Source organism: Bufo gargarizans, chromosome 2, assembly GCF_014858855.1.
Source record: "Bufo gargarizans isolate SCDJY-AF-19 chromosome 2, ASM1485885v1, whole genome shotgun sequence".
Lineage (NCBI taxonomy): Eukaryota > Metazoa > Chordata > Amphibia > Anura > Bufonidae > Bufo > Bufo gargarizans.
Genome location: NC_058081.1, coordinates 430,209,742 through 430,233,563, shown reverse-complemented (window position 1 = coordinate 430,233,563; position 23,822 = coordinate 430,209,742).

The window sequence follows — 23,822 nt, the reverse complement described above, 5'->3', positions numbered from 1 at the left end:
GGAAACTGGGTCCTAGGTTCATTGGTCCTTACAAAATAGTAGCCGTCATTAACCCCGTGGCTTTTCGCCTGGAGCTACCTCAGACTTTTAAGATCCATAACGTCTTCCATAAGTCGTTACTCAAGAAGTATGTTCCACCTCTAGAACCATCACCACTGCCACCACCTCCTGTTATTGTGGATGGTAATCTGGAGTTTCAAATATCCAAAATTGTTGATTCTTGTCTGGTCCGCCGCTCTCTTTAGTATCTGGTGCATTGGAGGGGTTACGGCCCCGAGGAAAGAATGTGGGTTCCAGCGTCAGAGGTAAACGCCAACAGGTTAGTTCAGGCTTTCCATGCCTCTCATCCTGAGAGACCTGGTCCTGAGTGTCTGAAGGCCCCTCCTAGATAGGGGGGTACTGTCACGAGGGTGTCAAGAGCCAAGTCTGACTCCGTTATACCCGGGGTCAGGAAGTCGCAGCGGGTGGCTGCCCGCTCTATGTCTAAAGATCACGCTGTTTCTTAATGATAGTTTTCTGTGTTTGCCTTACTATCCTTTTTGTCTCACTCAGGGATCCGTAGCTTCTCCTCCTCAGCTGTTTCTTGTCTGTCACTTCAAATCTCCTTATATTCTCCTCTCTCACTTCTCTGGTTGCCAGATATAGAACTTCCTGCCTGGACTTCTATACTGACTCACTGGAGCTGTGAATCCTGGTTGTTGTTCCAGAGTGTTACCCTCCGGATCCCTGTTGGGCTTTTTGTTGTCTTCTGTTGTCGCCCACCTGGGATTATATGTTGTCTGTATTGTCTGTCCTCCTCTTGGTGTTTTCCTTTCGAGTTAGTGGTGCGGACTAGTGTTCCCACCGCCCTATTCACTATCTAGGGCTCATCTTAGGGAAAGCCAGGGTTTTAGGCACGCAATCGGCGTACGGGTGAGGAACCCGTCTAGGGACGTCAGGACAGTCAGGTGCCAGCCTCAAGGTGAGATAGGGGTCACCACCTTTCCCTCTCCCTTGGACAGAGCCTTCCCTTTTCCCTCCCTTTGTGTCACGTATGTGATAGGCACGCCGGTCGTGATAGCACCCCAGACCATTATGGCGCCCCCTACACTGTGGCGCGTAGAAAATATCTCAGGTGGGATCTGCTTGTCATGCCAGTAACGTTGGAAACCATCAGGACCATCAAGGTTACATTTTTTCTCATCAGAGAATAAAACTTTCTTCCACCTTTGAATGTCCCATGTTTGGTGCTCTCTTGCACAGTCCAAACAAGCAGTTCTGTGGTGTTCAAGGAGACGAGGTCTTTGAAGACGTTTTTTTGTTTTTTAAGCCCTTTAGTCTCACTCTTATGGGGCTGCAGTCCCCAGTAAGGGCCTTAATTTGGGTTGAGGGTCGTCCAGTGTCTTGACGGACAGCCATTGGATCCTCCGGCTCAGTGCTGATGAAATTTTTTTGGGTCTTCCACTTGACTATTTTATTCCATAACCCTCAGGATCATTTAAGAAATTCCAAATGACTGTCTCACTGCGTCCCACCTCAGCAACGATGGCGCGCTGTGAGAGACCCTGTGAGAGTTTTTTTTTGCCTTTGCCATCACAACGTGTGACTACCTGACAGAAAATGACAATTAATCCACATCTTTGCACAGATTTGGCCTTTTAAAGGCATGTGGTCCTAAAAATTCTATGCTCAAAAAATGTTTTGTCTCACTCTCATTTCTTCTTGTTGCATGTTGAAGCTCTTCTTGGAACCTTGTTAAGATCCAGCCATGCAAAATATGATTTTTCAGGTGGACTTAAACTTTTGATCAGGACTGTAGTATCATACACTTGCGACAGGTCTTTGTCTCTGTACCCACCTCACTGGTGTCCAGCTAGACCTAGCATATGTTTGTTAGGGGTTCTTCATTCAGTACTATTTTATCTGATATCATTAAAGGTTATGTTTTAGCATGTCACTGCCCCTTTATCCATTTTTTTCCTTTTGTGATGTGCATTTGCACAAAATAAATACATTTGCCGCTTAGCTGTGTGGTTATTTATTGTTAAGCCTTTTGTGATGTGTATTAGCACAAAAAGAAAAAAATAATTGCCGCTTAGCGGTGCAGTTACTTCTTGCTAAGCCTTTTGTGACGTTTATTAGAGCAAAAAGAAAAAATACATTTGCCGCTTAGCTGTGCAGTAATCTGCAGTAATGGCTTTTGCACTGTGTTTTAGCAGAAAAAAAATATATAAAAAATTTGCCGCTTAGCCATGCAGTTATTTCTTGTTAACCCTTTTGTGACATGTATTAACGAAAAAAATAAAAAATACATTTACCGCTTAGGCCTCTTTCACACGGGTGAGATTTCCACACGGGTGCAATGCATAAGGTGAACGCATTGCACTCACACTAAACCTATTCATTTCTATGGGGCTGTGCACATGAGCGGTGATTTTCACGTATCACTTGTGCGTTGCGTGAAAATCACAGCATGCTCTATATTGTGCATTTTTCACGCAACACAAGCCCCATACAAGCAAGTGCGAATGCGGTGCGATTTTCACGCATGGTTTCTAGGAGAGCATTGGGATGGGGACCCAATCATTATTATTATTCCTTATATCATGGTTATAAGGGAAAATAATAGCATTCTTAATACAGAATGCTTAGTAAAATAGGGGTTAAAAAAAATTATTAAAATCATTAAACTCACCTCATCCACTTGTTTGCGCAGCCCAGCTTCTCTTCTGTCTTCTTCTTTTATGACAGGAGGAAAAGAACCTGTGGTGACGTCACTGCGCTTATCACATGGTATGTCACATGATCCATCAACATGGTGATGGATCATGTGGTGGGCGCAGTGATGTCACCACAGGTCCTTTTCCTCCCAGGTCCTCAAAGAAGAAGACAGAAGAGAAGCCGGGCTATGCAAACAAGTGAATGAGGTGAGTTAAATTATTAGCATTATTTTTTTTAACTCCTCTATCCCTATTTTACTAAGCATTCTGTATTAAGAATGCAATTATTTTCCCTTATAGGTTATAAGAGAAAATAATAAAATCTACACAACACCTAACCCAAATATGCACATTTTTCTCACGCGTATGCAAAAGGCATTAAAACGCTTTGCACACGCACAGAAAAATTTTGCATTTTCCTGCAACGTACCCGCATCTTATCTGGCCCTAACACGCAACGCCAGTGTGAAAGAGGCCTTAGAGGTGCAGTTATTTCTTGTTAAGCCTTTTGTGACATGTACTAGCGCAAAAAGAAAAATTACATTTTCTGCTTAGTGGTGCAGTTATTATTTATTAAGCCTTTTGTGACGTGTATTAGCACAAAAACAAAACATAAATCTGCCCCTTGGCAGTGGCTTAATTTGCAGTGAAGGCTTAGCGGTACAGTTTTTGTTAAGCCTTTTGTGACATGTATTAGAGCAAAAAGAAAAAGGTACATTTGCCTCTTAGCTGTGCAGTAATCTGTAGTAATGACTTTTGTGCAGTGTTTTAGCGCAAAAAGAAAAAATATATTTGCCGCTTAGCCGTGCGGTTATTTCTTGTTAAGCCTTTTGTGACATGTAATAGCACAAAAAAAATATATATTTGCCGCTTAGCGGTGCAATTATTTTTTATTAAGCCTTTTGTGACGTGTATTAGCACGAAAAGAAAACAGACATCTGCAGCTTGGCGGTGGAGTAATCAGTAGTAAAGTGGGGTGTTTCAGCGGAAAAAGAAAATATATATTTGCCGATCATGTTAATCCTTTTGTTACGTGTATTCACTCAAAAATAAAAAATAAATTTGCCACAAAGGGTACTTTTACACTAGTGTTTTTCTTTCCCCAGAGTTCCATCAAAAGGGCTCAATGCCGGAAAAGAACTGATCCGGCATATACCTATGCATTCTGAATGGAGAGTAATCCGTTCAGGATGCATCAGGATGTCTTCAGTTCAGTCATTTTGACTGATCAGGCAAAAAAGAAAACAGTAGCAAGCTACGTTTTTTTCTCCGGTGAAAAAAATGGAAGACTTGCCGGAATGACGGATCCGGCTCCAATACATTCCTATGGAGAAAAAAGCTGGATCCGTCATTCCGGCAAGTCTTTAGTGTTTATCGCCGGAGAAAAAAACGTAGCATGCAGTCCCTATGTACTTTTGCATAGGGACTGCAGGTGGTGCAAGTACACAGTGGATGCTAGGTGTAGTAGTCTGGATGATAAGGTAAGCTCTAATTGTTATACTAATTATGAATTTTTATCTATGTGTGTGGTCCAAGCAGACTGTCAGTACAGCGCTGCCCCACATCCTATCCCCCATCCATGCCCTATCCCCCATCCCAACCTCAACAACCCCCTTCTCAAACTACCTACCCCCTTCCCAAATTCCTTTTTATTCATATTATTTAAAAAAAAAAATATTTTAAAATATGTTTTGTATTTTTTTAAAACAGTGTTTACAAAAATGTTAAATCTCACATCGCTTTTGAAGCGACCAATACTTGCGTCGCTCCACCAGCGATGGGAGATAACTTATAGTGTATGTAGAACAGGCCTTAATAAATCTCCAAGCGCCAGTGGAGCGACACAAGTATGCATCGCTCCTCTAGCGTGAAGAGATTGAACAAGAGTCTCTATAACAGGCCTGACAAAATCTACCAGCGCCAGTGGAGCGACGCAAGTATGTTTTGCTCCTCAAGCGTGGAGACATAAAAATAGTTAAAAAAATTACAAGTACGTTGATAAACAATATTTATTGAACAAAAAATCCAATATACAAACAATACACCACACTGTAACCACCAACAAACAGGCAAACAAACAGAACTTAACAGGTTCTTTGCAAATTAATCACAAAATGTTTATACAAATCGGTCCGGCCAGTCCACCCTTCCTGCATCAGAGGACAAATAATCCGCAAAACAGTCTCTTATCCGTGCAACCGCTACTCTTGACAGCGGTCCAAAACTTTGAATGCTTGCTATCTTGCTGGCCTCCGGTATCTGTTCCAAATTTAGTGGTTCTTTTTTAAGGAGGTAGTTGTGTAACACAACAGCAGACTTTACCACCTTGTCAACCAATTCTAGCTTCATATGAATGGGTTTAGTGAAAATCCTCCATTTTGCAACCAAAATCCCGAATCCCGAGCCCTGGTCAACCGGTAGTTAAATGTGTGTTTTTTTATTTTATTTTTTGCCTTCCTCTGGATCAACTTGCAGGATAAAAGGCCGAACTGGATGGACAAATGTCTTTTTTCGGCCTTATGTACTATGTTACTATGTTACTATGAGTGAGGTGAAACTTTCTCCACTTGCCAGAAACCCCAAAAAAAAAATAGGGTAAATCCTAGTAAAATACCTTTCAAAAAAGTAATATACAAGGTACATCAATCGGACGCAATTCTATGGTACCTTATGGCCATTCATTTGTTTGGTCAAAATTTTCTGCGGACTAAACAATTTTTTAGAAAATGCAACGATAACGCTACATGCACATGACCGTATGGCATCCTATTTTTTGCGGATCCATTGTGATTATGCCTATTGTCCGAAAACTAGAAAAAATAGGACATGCACAATTTTTTTTTGCGGGGCAACGGAACGTACATACTGATGCGGACAGCACACGGTGTGCTGTCCTTGTTTTTTGCAGGACACATTGAAATGAATGGGTCCGCATCCTATCTGCAAAAAAAAAAACCAGAACGAACACGGAAACAAACAACATTCATGTGCATGTAGCCTAAAACTGGCTCTCCATGGCGAACAATATTGATCACAGTGCTTTCGACATCGTTAATTCCCAATACATGGATGAAAACTTTACCATACAAGATAGTCAAAATAATAATGCTAAGCCTCATTTGTAGCCCCAATTATGCACTTTGTACAGTGATGCCAGAATAACTTAGGAAATGTTGGTTCACAAAGATTTATAGTGTCACTTTAAAACCAAAAATATCAACCGTAAAAAATTTATACTAAAATAAAATTTTGAAAGTATAGCAGAAAAAGGCGGCTCTCCACTGGTTGTCTGGCAGCAGGTGCTCTTGCCCAATTTGACTCACCCTAGTCAATTGAAAATGAATTTAAAATAAAGAAATAGCGGGCAGGCACTCTATTTATGGGTTCATGGAAAGGCAATTTTATTGACATAAAATTGTGTATACATAAAACAATCCGTACCAGCAGACGGATCCGGCAAAAACGGTCTACGGTATCATACTGTTTGACGGATCCGGCATGAATTTCCGGTGACGGAACGACTACATTTGCCGCTTAGCGGTGCAGTTATTTCTTGTTAAAACTTTTGTGATGTGTATTAGCGCAAAAAATGAAAAAATACATTTGCCACTTAGCGGTGCAGTAATTTGTAGTAAAGGCTTTTATGGGATGTTGTAGCGGAAAAAACTTTTTGTGACGTGTATTAGCGCAAATAAAGAAAAAATACATTAGCAGCTTAGCTGTACAGTAAAATGTAGTAAAGTCTTTTGTGGGGTGTTTTAGCAAAAAAATTAGAAAATACATTTGCCGATCAGGTGTGAAATTACTTGTTGTTAATCCTTTTGTGATTTGTATTAGCGCAAAAATAAAAAATACATTTGCCGCCTAGCGGTGCAGTAATCTGTAGTTAAGTCTTTTGTGGGGTGCTTTAGTGGAAAAAGAAAAAATATATTTGCCGATCAGTGGTGCAGTTACGCGTTGTTAATCCTTTTGTGGGGTTTATTAGCGCAAAAAAAATATACATTCGCTGCTTTGTGGTGTAGTTATTTCTTGTTAAGCCTTTTGTGACGTGAATTAGCGCAAAAAAGAAAAAATACATTTGCCTCTTAGTGGTGCAATTATTTCTTTTTAAGTCTTTTGTGATGTGTATTAGCACAAAAAAGAAAAAATACATTTGCCGCTATGCGGTGCAGCAATTTATAGTAAAGGCTTTTGTGGGTTGTTTTAGCGGAAAAAGAAAAAATATATTTGCCGATCATTGGTGAAGTTATTTCTTGTTAATCCTTTTGTGACGTGTATTAGCTCAAAAAGAGAAAAATACATTTGCCGCTTAGTGGTGCAATAATTTGTAGTAAGGATAGGTCTAAACAACGACATTTGTCGCGCAACATTTTGTTGCACAACAATTTTTATGGCAGTCTATGTTTTCGCACTGCAACATGCGAAATGCTGCAACTGCGACACGACAGTCGCAGAAAAATCCATCTCGAATGGATTTTCTGCAACTGTTGCGTCGCAGTCGCAGCATGTTGCAGTGTGACACAATAGACTGCCATTATAAAAATTGTCGCGCAACATGCCACGTGACACCTAGCCTGAAGGCTTTTGTGGGTTGCTTTAGCGGAAAAATAAAAAATATATTTGCCGATCATTGGTGAAGTTATTTCTTGTTAATCCTTTTGTGACGTGTATTAGCTCAAAAAGAAAAAATACATTTGTCGCTTAGCGGTGCAATAATTTGTAGTAAGGCTAGGTCTAAACGACGACATTTGTCGCGCAACATTTTGTTGCACCAATGTCGCACAACAATTTTTATGGCATTTTTATGGCAGTTGCTTTAGCGGAAAAAGAAAAAATATATCTGCCAATCAGTGGTGAAAAGAAAACGTACATCTGCTGCTTGGCAGTGCAGTAATCTCTAGTAAAGGCTTTTTTGGGGTGTTTTAGCGAAAAAAGAAAAAATATATTTGCCGCTCAGTGGTGAAGTTATTTTTTTAATGCTTAAGTGACGTGTATTAGGTGTGACAAAGAAAGAGGTTTTGTTTGGGAAGGCAGGTATTTTCTTCCCTACATGGGCTGTTGGCCTGATTTCCAGCCAGGTGAGATCAAATACCGGACCGGAGTTTAAATGCCAGACCGGGTTTTGGCAGCATCAGGCTGTCCTTTAAATAGGCAGCTGGGCTCAGCAGCTGAGTCTTTGTTTTGGGATCTGAAGCATGGTGCTGTGCTGGAAGGTTGAGAGCCGCATGAGGGCTGCATGCTGGGAAACAGGCCCCCTAAAGCCCACTGTGGAATGCCGCGGATAAAACGGCTAGCGAGGTGACGTGTTTGTTCTATGGACTTTTCATTGTGTGAATTAACTCCAAGACTGTAATGAGTTGTTTTTTCGTTTGCCCTTTGTGTGAATAAACACTGACATTTTGATTTACAAACTTGTTTTGCCTCTGTACTGCATCTGCTTACCCTGCCTACCAGAGCAAATCCTCACATAGCACAAAAAAAAAAAAAAAAATTTGCCGCTTAGCGGTGCAGTAATCTGTAGTAAAGGCTTTTGTAGGTTTAGCAGAAAAAGAAAAATACATTTGCCAATCATCAGTGAAGTTACTTGTTGTTAATTCTTTTGTGAAGTGTATTAGCGCCAAAAGAAAAAAATGTGCTGCTTAGCGGTGCAGTGATTTCTTGTAAAGCCTTTTGTGACATGTATTAGCGCAAAAAGGAAACGTACATCTGTCGCTTAGCGGTGCAGAAATCTGTAGTAAAGGATTTTGTGGGGTGTTTTAGCAGAAAAAGAAACTATATTTGCCGATCAGAGCTGAATTTCCTTGTTAATCCTTTAGTGACGTGAATTAGCGCAAAATATCTTGGTAGTAATAATGTCTGTGCTTCATATCTCCTAGGTGATGTAGCACTGGGAGAGTCACTTATAGTGAAGGATTTGGGTGTCCTTGTGGATGGTAGATTAAATTATAGCATACAATGTCAATCAGTTGCTTCTAAGGCCACCAGGATATTGTCATGCATTAAACGAGGCATAGACTCGTGGGGCAGGGATGTAATATTACCACTTTAAAAAGAGTTGGTTCAGTTCAGTTCGTGGCACCAGTACATAGAAAGGACGCACTGCAGCTGGAAAAGGTACAGAGGAGAGGGACTAAACTGATAAGGGGAATGGAGGGTCGTAGTTATGTCTTAGACGTCTAAGGGGGGAACATGATTAACTTATACAAATATATAAATGGGCCATACAAAAAATACAGTGAAAAGCTGTTCCATGTAAAATGCGCTCAAAAGACAAGGGGGCACTGCCTCCGATTGGAGAGGAAAAAGTTTCTCCGGAAGCATCAAAGCTTCTTTACTGTAAGAACTGTGAAGCTGTGGAATAAACTTCCTCAGGATGTGGTCACAGCAGCAACAGTAGACAGTTTCAGAAAGGGTTTAGACGAATTCTCAAAGGTAAAAAACATTAATGCTTATGAAAACTTGTATCAATTCCTTCTGGGATTCGCATCCCCACCTATCCCTTGGTTGAACTTGATGGACGTATGTCTTTTTTCAACTGTATTAATTATGTAACTATTTAAAAATCATACAATGTGATTTTTCTGGATTTTTTATTTTATTTTTAGATTCCGTTTCTCACAGTTGAGGCGTACCTACGGTAAAAATTAGGCCTCTGTTCTTTGATACACTGGTGAATTTGCAAGTTTTCCTAACTACAAATATTTTCCCCACTAATTTATAAAAAAGGAGGAGACTGAGCGTATCATGCGTGGGATCCAGGGAGATGCTACCTTCCTTAACATACCATCACTTAAGGAACTTAAGAGGAAACATGAAACTCTAGCCAGGAGATCCATCTCATTATATCTGCACATGACCACTTTGGGGGAATATTTCAAGGAACGCAGGATTCCAAGGGGTATGCGGTCAAATTTACGTCTCAACCTATTTTCTGGTGGTAATCTTTTATTGCAAGAGATTTGAAACCCTTTTCAATCAATATGCATTTTGTTGAACATTGAATATCTTCAGCGTGAATTATGTTCTTTGACATGTGATATTGAGGACATTATACACAGATTAAAGGCGAATGTCAGTTGATGATTTAAATATGTATACTAATGTCTTGAATGAACACCTGTTGAAGTTCCAAACTCAAGCAAAGGAAGGTAAACGCATCAAATGGAACCGTGACTCTGATGACTACAAAAGGGGCTTAGTATATACTTGGCATAGTGATTCATCGACATCGCACTACAGGGATAATAACAAGAGAAGAAAACGCATTCCAACTGTCTCATCAGAGTGATTTTTTTTTTTTTTTAGGCGACAAGACACAGATACAGTCAAAAGGAAAACGTAGAACCAGACGAGGCAGTCAACGCTACAAACGAAATCGACAAATCACGCAGTTTCAAGACTCGAGGCATGTCCAGCAAAGCCATGAACAAGAAGAAATGACTGTTAACCTTTCTTCCAAGGAACTCAACGCAAACCAAGTGATTGTTCTAAATAAGGCTGCGTTCACACGGGCGAGATTTCCGCGCGGGTGCAATGCAGTAGGTGAACGTATTGCACCTGCACTGAATCCTGACCCATTCATTTCAATGGGGCTGTGTACATGAGCGTTTTTTTTTCATGCATCACTTCTGCAATGCTTTAAAATCGCAGCATGTTCTTTATTCTGCGTTTTTCACGCAGCCCTGGCTCCATAGAAGTGAATGGGGCTGCGTTAATAACGCATTGCATCTGCAAGCAAGTGCGGATGCAATGCGTTTTTCACTGATGGTTGCTAGGAGATGTTGTTTGTAAACCTTCAGTTTTTTATCACGTGCGTGAAAAACGCATCAAAACGCATTGCACCCACGCGGAAAAAACTGAACAACTAAACGCAATTGCAGCCAAAACTGACTGAACTTGCTTGCAAAATGGTGCGAGTTTAACTGAACGCACCCTGAACGCATCCGGACCTAATCTATCACGCTCGTGTGAACTCAGCCTTAGGGTTTTTCTTTCTGTCATACCATGCATGTGGATTGGTTGAAACTTAAATATGATTTATTTGCATTTTTCCGTTCCATCAAATTGAAAACTTGGTTCAGGGGTAAAAGCAATAAGGTCACTGACAAAATTAGTAAATTATCTTTACGTGACTTTGATTTATGTACCAAGAGCGGATTCACTCCTGACACGAGTGTACCTGCTGTTGATGCATTTATCAAAGGCGTACTGTTTGATATTGAGAAGTTGAGATCGTCATGATGATTCCACCTTTAAACATCCTAACCTCACTAGCGATGAGGTACAAGCCCTGAAACAACTTAAAAATGACACCACCCTTGTCTTCAAGCCTGCGGACAAGGGTGGTGCTGTTGTTGTCATGGATTCCAAGAAATATGTGGCCGTGATATTACGGCAATCGGAGGATACTGATGTCTATGGAATCTTGAATGGTGATCTGAAATTTCGACTAAACTCTGTGATTAGACTGTGCCTTAATGATGCTCATATGGCAGGCTAATAGTGAGCTCATGAATTATCTCATTGTAGCTCATCCTGTAACCCCAGTACTATATGTACTACCCACGATCCAGAAGACACTGGTCGACCCACCTGGGCGACCAATAGTATCCGGTTCTGATTCTATTTTTAGTCATCCAGCCATATTCCTTGACATATTATTAAAAGGTTTTGATATTGGTGGTACTTCTTATATTGGTGATACCAGTGATTTTCTGGTAAGATTGAGTCAAGTGGATATTTCTGATTTTTCAGAATGTAATTCTAGCATCATTTGATGTTTCTTTGTATACCTCAATTGAACACTGTATGGGGATTAATGCGGTCAGGAGAATGCTGTCCACCTCCACACTGACTGATGTGGCCGTGGACTTCATTCTTAGTTTGCTTACTATCTTATTGGAACATAACTATTTCTTGTTTTCAAGATACTTTTTATATCCAAAATTGGGATGTGGCTTTGGGGGTCTAATATGGCCCCCACTTACGCCAATATATACATGTGTTTTGAGAAGGACGTCATCTATCTATCTAACCACTTCAGGTACATACTAAAGGTGGTGGAGATACATAGATGACATCTTCCTCATTTGGACAGGTAGTCAGGATCAACTCATGGATTTCCATAGTTTTCTCAATGGTGTTTATACATCATTGCAATTCACGTTGGTACATTCTACCAGTGAAATGCAATTTTTGGCTGCCATGGTAACCGATCGGAGCCCCAGCGATTAAACTGGGACTCCGATCGGAACTGCTGCTCCGCTGCCACCAATGATGGGGAGTTGTTAACCTGTGGCCACTGCCACCAATGATTTTAATTAGTGGTTGGTGGGGGGAGGGGAGGCCGCACTGGACACCAATGATTTTAATAGGGGGGCGGGGCCGCACTAACCACCAATGATTTTAATAGGGGGGGGCCCGCACTGGCCACCAATGATTTTAATACTGGGAAGGGAGGGGTCTGGCCCCTGCTGCCTGGCAGCACCCGATCTCTTACAGAGGGCCTGAGTGGTTAATTGTGCGGATCCCAACCTATGTAAGAGATCGAGTGCTGTCCGGCAGCAGGGGGCAGTTATGTACACAGTTCTTAATATGTTCTAACTTGAAGCGTCCCCATCACTATGGGAATGCCTCTGTGTTAGAATATACAGTCGGATCTGAGTTTTCATGATCTAACCCAAATCCAATGGTATATTCTAACATAGAGACGTTCCCATGGTGATGGGGGCACTTCAAGTCAAAATATACCATCGGATTGGAGAAAACTCAGATCCGATGGTATATTAATATTACCCGAACACCGAACCCGAACTTTTACTGAAATGTTCGGGTGCCGAACACCGTAAAGTTCGGTACGAACCAAAACTTTACAGTTCAGGTTCGCTCAACCCTAGTGCCATCCCCTATAGCACCCGGCTCCTGTACAGTGTCGGGATGACTACGGTCTGTATCAGGAGCCGGATAGCGATATTAATACACAGCACATGTACAGTACTGTACATACAGTAGACAATAAGATGCAGTAGGCCACAGTACAGTCAGGTGCAGTAGGGTACAGGACAGTACAGTGGGGTACAGTACCTTACCTGCGGCTCCCCACCCCGATGTACTGTAGGTCTGTGCGGTTCCACTCACCCATTTTTTTTATTTTTTATTAATTGACTGTTCAGGTGCCATCCCCTATAGCGCCCGGCTCCTGAACAGTGTCGGGATGACTACGGTCTGTATCAGAAGCCGGATAGCGGTATCAATACACAGCAAAATACCAATATCCACAGTAGTTCCAAGCACCACCTGGTGTGTACTAACCAAAATTGCACCCTTAGTTTTCTCTAAAGTCTATTACGCGCTTCGGGTTAACAAAGGAAATTAGATATCGCTACGCACTGCCGCGAGTCAGCTAGGAGCACTAACGATGATACTACTGTAGTTGTCATCCTAAAAAAAATTATATGCTCTCTTCCATATTGGCAGATGCTTCGCATCAGGAGAATTGTCTCCGATGAAGTGGAATCTAGACAAACTATGGATAACATGAGACGCAAATTTCGAAATCGTGGATATCCATATAAATTATTGAAAGAACATCGTAGTGCGGCAATGGAATTGGACAGGAAGAAAATCCTCTCCAATCCAATGGTGAAATGTACAACATCTAGAATTCCCTTTGTATCTACCTATACAGAGGTGAGCAATGATATTGATTGTATTATCAGACAACATTGGCCCACTTTAGCGGGGTCTATTAAGGAAGTACCGGAATTTAACAGTCCACCATTGTTCTCCTATAGAAGATCCATGAGTTTGAGGGATCAGCTGGTTAGGGCTGATGTTGGAACTAAAAAAGTATTGAGACAGTCCACTTTGGCACGGCCTGGATTGTTGTGTTTTCCCTGTCTAGGTTGTGTCAATTGTAGGTATATGTGAAAATCTACTGCATTCATTCATCCATCTACAGGTGTGAATTACCCCATTAGTTTTCCCTTGTCATGTATTTCTGACCATGTGATATACGTATTATCTTGTCCTTGCAATATCTTATACGTCGGGGAAACTTCTACAGATTTTAAATCTAGAACGAACAACCATCGATTAAGTATTCGACTGAAAAACCAAATTACTTACCGGCAATTCCCTTTTCATGAATCCTCCATGATGGCAAACCATGAGAGATGACCCGCCTCCAACCAGGTAGGGACAGGAAGTATAAATTTGACCCTCTTCCAGCTCTTCCTCAGTGTCTTTCTGGACAGATAGCCTAGAGAGTCTTATCCTCACATATAAAGGATTATATATCTCTACAAAAATTTTTATTTTTTTTTGCATTCACACCCACACACCTTCACCTAATTTTTTGGCCTATATGTGGGCCTGTATGTACATATTCCTACATATATTTATTCATATACGTAATTAGGGTGGGAAATCCGTGCCATCATGGAGGATTCAGGAAAAGGGACTTACCGGTAGGTAATTTGGTTTTTCTCTTTCATCCTCTGTGATGGCATACCATGAGATATAACAGATTAATACTCTTATTAGGGGGGTCTATGGCCTAAAGCACCTTCCTGCTGAAAGCGAGCTCATGACTAGCTGTAGTATCCACTCTATAATGTTTAATAAATGTATGAGGACTTGACCATGTCGCTGCTTTGCATATCGGTTCTAATGAGGCACTAGCCCTTTCTGTCCAGGATGCAGCCACAGATCTTGTGAAATGTGCTGTAAAGGACTTTGGTGGAGGCATATCTGATGATTTATATGACTTAGAGATCGCCATTTTATCCATCTGGATAAAGAGTTTTTTGTGGCTTTTTGCCCTTTATGTGTTCCATTGAACTGGACAAATAGTCCATTTTCCTGAACGTTTTTGTAACTTCTAGATAGAGTAACACAGCCCTACGTACATCCAGATTGTGAAAATTTCTTTCCCCTTCTGTTTTTGGGTTTGAGCATAATGATGGGACAATAATCTCCTCCTGCCTGTGGAAGTTTGATACCACTTTAGGAAAAAAAGAATTGTCCAGTCTGAATACAATTCTGTCCGAAAATATGGTGCAAAAAGGTTCCACTATTTTTAGAGCTTGGATTTCACTCACTCTTCGCGATGAGGTTATTGATACCAGGAATAAAGTCTTTAGAGATAAATATCTCAACAAGGTTTCTGACAGAGGTTCAAACGGAGCATTTGTCAAACCTAACGGCTTGGAACCTGAAAGGATGATTTTGAGAGCTAAGGGCCTATCAGAAGCCATTATTGACACTATGTCAGCCAGCAGAAAAGATGTAACTTCTAAAATTTATTGTAAGGTGTGGAGTAAATTTTGCTGTTGGTGCATCCAGGAAAAAAACTTCTTCACAGAAGTTCTCAGTCCAAGCAGTTCTAGGTTTCCTGCAGGCTGGCTTTGAAAAAGGCTTACGCCCAAACACGTTAAAAGTTCACATATCAGCCTTAAGCGCCGCGTTCGGTGAAAAAATTGCGGAACATCCTTGGGTGATCCAGAGAAGATGGGTTAAGACCGTTCCTAAGACCTACAGTTTCCCCTTGGGATCTCAGTGTAGTGCTATTAGGTGTAACCTTTCTATCTGGGGATGGTAGAACGGGCCCTGGGATAGTAGATCCTGTTGCCAAGGAAGGATCCATGGGCTCTGGACTGAAAGTTGTTTTTTTTTGGGCCATAGAGGGGCTATTAGTATCACATGAGCCCTGTCTAGCCAAATCTTTTTTAGGACCCTGGGAATTAGTTGAAAAGGGGGGAAGGCATATGCTAGTTGAAAATGCCATTTTTGGGACAGTGCATCTACCCCTATGTTTCCGTCGAACGAGAAATTCAGAGGAAAAAACTTTTTTTGTTTTGTGTTTGTGGCTGAAGCAAAAAGATCTACTTGTGGGGTTCCCCACAATTTTGTGATTTGGAGAAAGACGTGTCTTTCTAGGCTCCATTCTGTTGTTTTTAAGAAAGTTCTGCTTAAAAAGTCTGCTTCTATGTTTAGGGATCCTTTTAGATGGATTGATGATAGGGATTTTAATTGAATCTCCGCTCAGGAGAATATTTTTTCAGTTAGTTTGCTCAAAGCTAAACTTCTTGTCCCGCCTTGATGGTTCAGGTAAGCAAATACTGTTGTATTGTCCGTTCTTACCTGAACATATTTGTTTTGTATAAGGTGGGCCAACACCTTTATCACTTCCCAGACTGCCGTGAGTTCTCTTTGATTTGACAACAGAGATTTTTGAGTGACAGACCACTCTCCTTGGGAACAGAGATGAGAACAATGCCCTCCCCATCCCCAAAGACTTGCGTCCGTCGTGATAACGACTAAGTGTTCGGGGTTCCAAGGAACTCCCTTTAACAGATGGTTTGACTATTTCCACCACTGTAGGGACTGAAACACTGGTCCGGGAATTTGAATTATTTCCTCTAGAGAATCCGGGCTTCTGTTCCAACATTCTAAAATCCATTGTTGCAGGATCTGGGTGTGGAACTGAGCCCATCTTACGGCCGGGATGCATGAGGTCAGAGAGCCCAGTAGTTTCATTGCTTCTCTGATCATACATCGCTTTTTTCGCTTGTCCCCATTACCTTCTGGTCTGTACGAACTGTCTCTTGGTGGACTGTATCTAGACGAACCCCCAGGAAGGTTAGGTTCTGGGATTGGCAAGGATTTTACTTTTTCCAATTTATTAGCCACCCTGTACAGTACAGAGTTTGGCAAGTCAAAAACAGAGATTGTTTTTGAGATCTGTCTCTGAATTGCCTACGATCAACAGGTCGTCTAAGTAAGGGAATATCAGGATATTTTGTCTTAAGTGAGCCACTAACTCCAACATTACCTTGGTAAAGACCCTTGGTGCTGAGGCAATTCCAAATGGGAGTACCTGAAACTGGAAATGAACGTTTTTTTTTTCCTAAGAAAACCGCTATTCGAAGAAACTTTTGGGATTCCTCGCCAATTGGGATATGGAAATAAGAGTCCTTTAGGTCGATTGATGCAACAAAAAAAAATCTCCTTCTTTTAACAGGTTTATTATGGACCATATTGTTTCCATTTTGAACTGGTGTTTAATTTTTTTAAGTTTATTATTAGTCGAGATTTTCCGTCAGTTTTTTTTTTTACCAGAAAAACGGTTGAATAATAACCTTTCCTCTGCTGAGAGAGAGGAAACGGGCCGATCTTTGGATGGGGGTTATTCTGAATACATTTTGGGGAAGAGGAAGGCGAAAGGTAATATTGTAACCTTTTGAAATAATGTTTAACACCCAGGGATTTATTGTGATATTTTCCCATTCCTTTAAGAACAGCTTCAGTCTTCCTCCTACCTCTCTAGCGTCATTGTTTAGTGGAATCTGTATTTCTTGGGGTAAATAGGAACCCCCTGTTACCACTTTTTTGATTTTTCCCTTTTGACCAAGGAGTGTCCCTAGTGGTTTTCTTGGCCTGGAAAGAACTCTCTTTTTTTATTCCTATGAAAGGGAAACTTTCTTTTATTTGTATCTTTGGGAAATGATTTTTTTGAGTCCGCGGCCTTCTCTAAAATGGATTCAAGATCTTGGACGAACAGTAGGTTCCTATGAAAGGGCAAAGTACAAAGCCTTGTTTTTGAACCGGTATCACCGGACCAGGATTTTAACCAGAGAGCTCTCATAGCTACAACTGCTAAGCCCGAGGTCTTAGCGGCCATTCTGACTGACTCTGCCGTGGAGTCTGACAGGAAATCAACTGCTTTCACTAGTAGGGGAAAGGAGTATTTTAAAGTATCATAAGAGGCTTTTTCTTTCAGGAGAACCTCTAACTGTAACAACCACTGTTTTGGAGAACTTGATACAGATGTGGCGGCCAGATTAGGCTTGAATAGTGCTGTGCTAGGCTCCCAGACTTTTTTAAGAACCTGATCAGTTTTTTTGTCCATGGGATCCTTTAAGGTCCCCATATCAAATCAGAGAGCATTAGCCCCTTTCACTAGTTTGGATAGAGATACATCCACTTTGGGGCAAGTTGTTAATAGGGCCTCGTTTTCTTTACAGAATGGGAGGCGACATTTCATAGTTTTTGGGGATAAATAGTTTTTTATCTGGAGATTTCCATTCTCTTTTAATTAGTTCCATCACGTTTTTATGGACCGGAAATACCCTCTTTTTCCTTTGTCCTAGACCGCTATACATTTGGTCCTGGACAGACCTCTGCACTTTCTCGTCTGAGAGCCCCATAGCAGCCCTAATGGCTTTTACTAACTCCTTCGTGTCCTCAGAGGAAAAAAGGAAGTTTTCATACTCTGAATCAGACCCGGAAGAGATCTCGGAATCTTCATCCTCCGAATCCGACTCAGGCTCTGAGTCACAGAATGGCACGGAGATGGTCAATTTAGGATCTCTGTGTTTAGAGCTAGATGTCCCAGGAGTAACAACCGGACTTTCTGCCATAGCAGATCTCATTTCTTCCTGTATTACATCTCGTAGCTCCTCTCATTGTCGGAACTAAGTCCTTCACCATATTAGAGGTACGTTTTTTGCAAAGTGTTTTGTTATAAGCGTCAGGCAATCTAGCTGAACACAACACATGTTTTAGTTTTTGGACTAGCTTTTTTTCTGAGCTATATCCTTATCACTCTGCATTTATACAGGGAGAGTGAGAGATGAGAGGCACATACTGGGGATAGGAAGGTAATACATCCAGCACTCACCCAACCCCCAGGACCTTAACTTACAATAGAGGGTCCCTGAGAGGTTTCCATCTGGCCAGTTTGTTCAGACATGTTTGCAGCAACCCTCTCTACAAAACCCTCCTTATATACTCTCACCTGCAGACCTTAGATCAGTGGGCGACTTCCGCCATGATCAGCATGCCTATTTGCCGCTCCGCCCCAACCGCGTGCGTTCCACAGAGCGGAAGTTTTGGTTAGAACGCACATAAACCGCATAGGACTTCCGGTGGCGTTCTTTGCGAGAGCCGAAACTATCGGATCGCAATGCAGAGCTCCTAAACAGACCGGAGGGACTCCTTGAGTGTCCGATCGCACATGGACCTCCTTGCCCGACACACCATGCGGGAGGTAAGGAGCAGGGATCCTGACATCTTTTCAGCCGCACAATACCCAACTAGGGCACGGGTGCTGTCTGCTTCCCTCATGTGCTTAAGGCATTTCTTTTCTTACCGCCTCTGCCTGCCTGTAACAAACGGGCTCATAGCATGTGCCATGAGAATGATCCATCTCCTACATGGAGGGACAGGAAGACACTGAGGAAGAGCAGGAGGAGGGTCTAATTTATACTTCCTGTCCCTACCTGGTTGGAGGCGGGTCATCTCTCATGGTATGCCGTCATGGAGGATGAAAGACAAAAGAGTGGATCTGCCTGTTTCTAAACATTTTGCAGATCTTAACCACAAAGAAAGAAATTTCAAATGCTGGCTTATTGATTGTGTACCAATGTCCAGGAGGGGGGGCAATAGGGTTTTATTAAAGAAAAAAATAAATATGGTGGATATATACCCTTAATTCTTTTAAAGCACATGGCCTTAATGCAGACTTCAATTTAGGATGGGTATTTGGAGGGTAGCTTGCCTGGTCTAATTGTATGTGCATTTGTCTTTTTTTTTCCTTAGGGTTAGGTTGTAATGTAACTATTGCATTACAATATATGGAGGATATATGTATAACCTTTTCTCTTTCCTTTTCTATTCCTACATATAGATTGTGGTGGTAAAGGACCAGGGACTATGTGATTGGTGGACGATATGCTGCACAATCAACGCAACTTCAACCCCAGACTTATTCATTAGGCGTCTTTTTTTTTTTTACATGCGTTTTTTTTACAAACCGGATTCCCAAAAAGTTGGGACACTAAACAAATTGTGAATAAAAACTAAATGCAATGATGTGGAGATGGCAAATGTCAATATTTTATTTGTAATAGAACGTAGATGACAGATCAAACGTTTAATTAATACATTTTCACGGTGTCAACAAATCCCAAAAAAGTTGGGACAAGTAGCAATAAGAGGCTGGAAAAAGTAAGTTTGAGCATAACGAAGAGCTGGAAGACCAATTAACACTAATTAGGTCAATTGGCAACATGATTGGGTATAAAAAGAGCTTCTCAGAGTGGCAGTGTCTCTCAGAAGCCAAGATGGGTAGAGGATCACCAATTCCCACAATGTTGCGCAGAAACACAGTGGAGCAATATCAGAAAGGTGTTACCCAGCGAAAAATTGCAAAGACTTTGCATCTATCATCAACTGTGCATAACATCATCCGAAGATTCCGAGAATCTGGAACAATCTCTGTGCGTAAGGGTCAAGGCCGTAAAATCATACTGGATGCCCGTGATTTCCGGGCCCTTAAATGACACTGCACCACAAACAGGAACGCTACTGTAAAGGAAATCACAGAATGGGCTCAGGAATACTTCCAGAAACCATTGTCAGTGAACACAATCCACCGTGCCATCCGCCGTTGCCAGCTGAAACTCTACAGTGCAAAGAAGAAGCCATTTCTAAGCAAGATCCACAAGCTCAGGCGTTTTCACTGGGCCAGGGATCATTTAAAATGGAGTGTGGCAAAATGGAAGACTGTTCTGTGGTCAGACGAGTCACGATTCAAAGTTCTTTTTGGAAATCTGGGATGCCATGTCATCCAGACCAAAGAGGACAAGGACAACCCAAGTTGTTATCAACGCTCAGTGCAGAAGCATGGTATGGGGTTGCATGAGTGTGTGTGGCATGGGCAGCTTGCATGTCTGAAAAGGCACCATCAATGCAGAAAATAATATTCAGGTTCTAGAACAATATATGCTCCCATCCAGATGTCATCTCTTTCAGGGAAGACCCTGCATTTTTCAACAAGATAATGCCAGACCACATTCTGCATCAATCACAACATCATGGCTGCGTAGAAGAAGGATCCGGGTACTGAAATGGCCAGTCTGCAGTCCAGATCTTTCACCTATAGAGCACATTTGGCGCATCATAAAGAGGAAGGTGCAACAAAGAAGGCCCAAGACGATTGAACAGTTAGAGGCCTGTATTAGACAAGAATGGGAGAGCATTCCTATTTCTAAACTTGAGAAACTGGTCTCCTCAGTCCCCAGACGTCTGTTGTGTGTTGTAAGAGGAAGGGGAGATGCCACACAGTGGTGAAAATGGCCTTGTCACAACTTTTTGGGGATTTGTTGACACCATGAAATTCTGATTCAACATATTTTTCCCTTAACATGGTACATTTTCTCAGTTTAAACTTTTGTTCCGTGATTTATGTTCTATTCTGAATAAAATATTAGAAGTTGGCACCTCCACATCATTGCATTCAGTTTTTATTCACGATTTGTATAGTGTCCCAACTTTTTTGGAATCCGGTTTGTATTTTGCGATGATATGGCTGCTCAGATTCCTTGTGCATGTATGTGAAGATACGAGGAGATCCCTCATAATTTTGCAGGATCAGCAGGGTTAACACTGTGTGGAATTGCTGGTGGCTTGGCTCTTTCCGCACATGGTTCCCCGTGTATGTTTCAACAATTGGTACCTCACGGTAACCTTTGTTGGTGTAGGTGATCCTATTAGCAACAGTGTGTTTCATGTGTAAATAGTATGGTATCGCCATGGTTTGAATGGTATTCACACAGGTGGGGACGCTATGTTATAGTTGTGCTTCGCCTGTGTTTTACCTCTTCCAAGGTGGCGACTGTGGAGGAATACTGAGTATTGCGCATGGTCGTTATAACGCTGCTATAGGATATTGATACGATCCGCTGCCTGAAGCATGCGCACTGGAGGATCGGGGACGCCGTGTATAGCGGTCGATCTACAGTGGGGTTGTGTAAGTTGCCTTGGCGTGTGCTTTCACTTACGCCCACCATCACGCCCACCGATTTTTTTTTTTTCCCACACACAAATCAACTAGAATAATTGTTTTAACCATTTAATCATGGGTAATTTTGTAGCACTTTATGTACACATTGATTTTGTACCAATTATGTATTGACATTTACTGTATAGCTCTTTTTTTTACATGATATGAATTTGTTGCACAAGATTTTTTGATACAATTGAAATATTTTGATGTATTTATTATTGCATGTTGCCAGTATAGGTTAATTGCTGGTTTATTTGTAAACACCCTTTTTTATGTGATGATGTCACTTCCTCTCACTATATCTGTTCACTTTGGAAAGTTCACATTGCTTGAGAAAGGCTTCAGGTTGGAGCCGAAACATTGCGTCACCTATGGGTGAATAAAGATACCACTTTTTACTGCTACTTTGGAGTGCTGCTCTATTTTTCCATTATACATTTGGGTAAGCTTTTTCCCTTTGAGCTAGCACCCACCTTTGCTTTTTTTGGTTGGTGCTGCCATATTTTTTACTAATATATATATATATATATATATATATATATATATTGCACATATACACACACATATAGTGGCATGCAAATGCTTGGTTAACCCTAATCAAAACTACTGTTACTGTGCTTTACTGTGAATGCTTATGTTTATGCTTTTTGGAGATCATTTAATTTTCAAATTGCTTAAGTTAAAGATGACATATCCTTTGAATTTTAAGCAAAAACAACTTTTTTGTTTATCTCTTTACATTTTCAAAATAAAACTTTGTGGTGCACCTTACAACACTGGCTAATCCCTCAAACTGATGTTAAGAACTGAGACTTTAGCCAATGCATTCCTGTCAGGAACACATCGGAGCCCTTTTGCACCACCATCAAGGTATCTGTGTGGCATGGGTTCCTACCACTAGACTACCTACTGTGTGTGAACACTGTCTGAGAGGCGCTAAGATATAAACTTAGTCAAGCTCCCACATACCTCCATAGTGAAATCACTCATTTAGTGGGAGAGAAGGTTGTAAGCCTCACCTATAACAGGCCATGTGACACAGGCTACCAGGTGCAACAGAATGCTACCAGCAGTATGCAATGGCATATTCTAAGCATATCAAGAAAAATAACTGAAATAAAGTAGCCTAAATGGGAGGAAATGCTCAAAAACCCCAAACACTGTGGAGTGTTTATTTTTGCTGGGGATTGCTGTTAGCACCGTATCACATGCGGAGGAATTGCTCCCCGGTTATAAATATGCCACAGTGTTTGAGGTTTTTGAGCATTTCCTCCCATTTAGGCCACTTTATTTCAGTTATTTTTCTTGATATGCTTAGAATGTGCCATTGCATACTGCTGGTAGCATTCTGTTGCATAAAACTTTAAGTGTTAGAACACTGGGAGCGAGCGCTCTGTACAGCATTAGAATGTATTGGCTCAGATAAGCTGAAGTTATGACTTTACAAAGTCTTGCGAGACTTCAGGTAATAACTTCAGAAATTACCCGAAGTCTCGCAAGACTTTGTAAAGTAATAACTTTGGCTCATCTGAGCCAATACAATCTTATACTGTACGGAGCGCTCTCTCCATACAGTATTCTAACCAAAGTCGATTCCCTCATCCCTAGTGATAATATATTTTGCTCCATTACATTTTTGTGATTACTAAATAAATTACACTTTTGCTGTTATCCAAATGGTAGAGATGTATCTGTAGATACCAGTGCATTGTACATAAATACTAATTTAGGTTTTTAGTTATAAAAATTAATTTAGCACACTAGGAAGGCTTCAGACTCCCATAAAGAAGGTTGTGAGTTTGCAACACAGTAGTAACAATTTAAAGAGAACCTGTCACCAGAATTTTGGGTATAGAGCTGAGGACATGGGTTGCTAGATGGCCACTAGCACATCCGCAATACCCAGTCCCCATAGCTCTCTGTGCTTTTATTGTGTTAAAAAAAAAAAAGATTTGATACATATGCAAATTAACATAAAAGAGTCATATCTTACTTGTGTGACCGGAGAGGAGTCATATTTTTAAGCTCTGACTCATCTCAGGTTAATTTGCATATGCATCAAATAGTTTTATTTTAAACAATAAAAGCATATAGAGCTACGGGGACTGGATATTGTGGATGTGCTAGTGGCCATCTAGCAACCCATGTCCTCAGCTCTATACCCAAAATCCCGGTGACAGGTTCCCTTTAATAATAGAGACTGAAAAAAAATGTAACTATACAGGAGTATCCCCATACACTGTTAGAATGCTGTGCAGTGTTTGGGAATACCC